The sequence below is a fragment of the Penaeus monodon genome, chromosome 31, assembly GCF_015228065.2.
Source record: "Penaeus monodon isolate SGIC_2016 chromosome 31, NSTDA_Pmon_1, whole genome shotgun sequence".
In the NCBI taxonomy this organism is placed as follows: domain Eukaryota; kingdom Metazoa; phylum Arthropoda; class Malacostraca; order Decapoda; family Penaeidae; genus Penaeus; species Penaeus monodon.
In genome coordinates, this window is record NC_051416.1 from 12,670,629 (window position 1) to 12,670,899 (window position 271).

The window sequence follows — 271 nt, forward strand, 5'->3', positions numbered from 1 at the left end:
ACCTTAGATAAGAGCGATGGAGAAATGGAGGCGATTCGAGTCTCAATATCACACTTATCAGCTAATATCTTACGCTTGAAGATCGTTTCCATAGCAACGGATGGATGTCCCCCTCTCAGCTTGACATTCATTAGGATCTAGACACGGGAGCAAGTTAGATCAACATTACGCTGGATCCTGATTGCTGGTTTGCGAGAGAGAGTGAATGTGTATACAACTTGGCGTAAGTTTGGGTTCATTTTTTCAAAGCAGGGCGAGGTGATAATCAGAG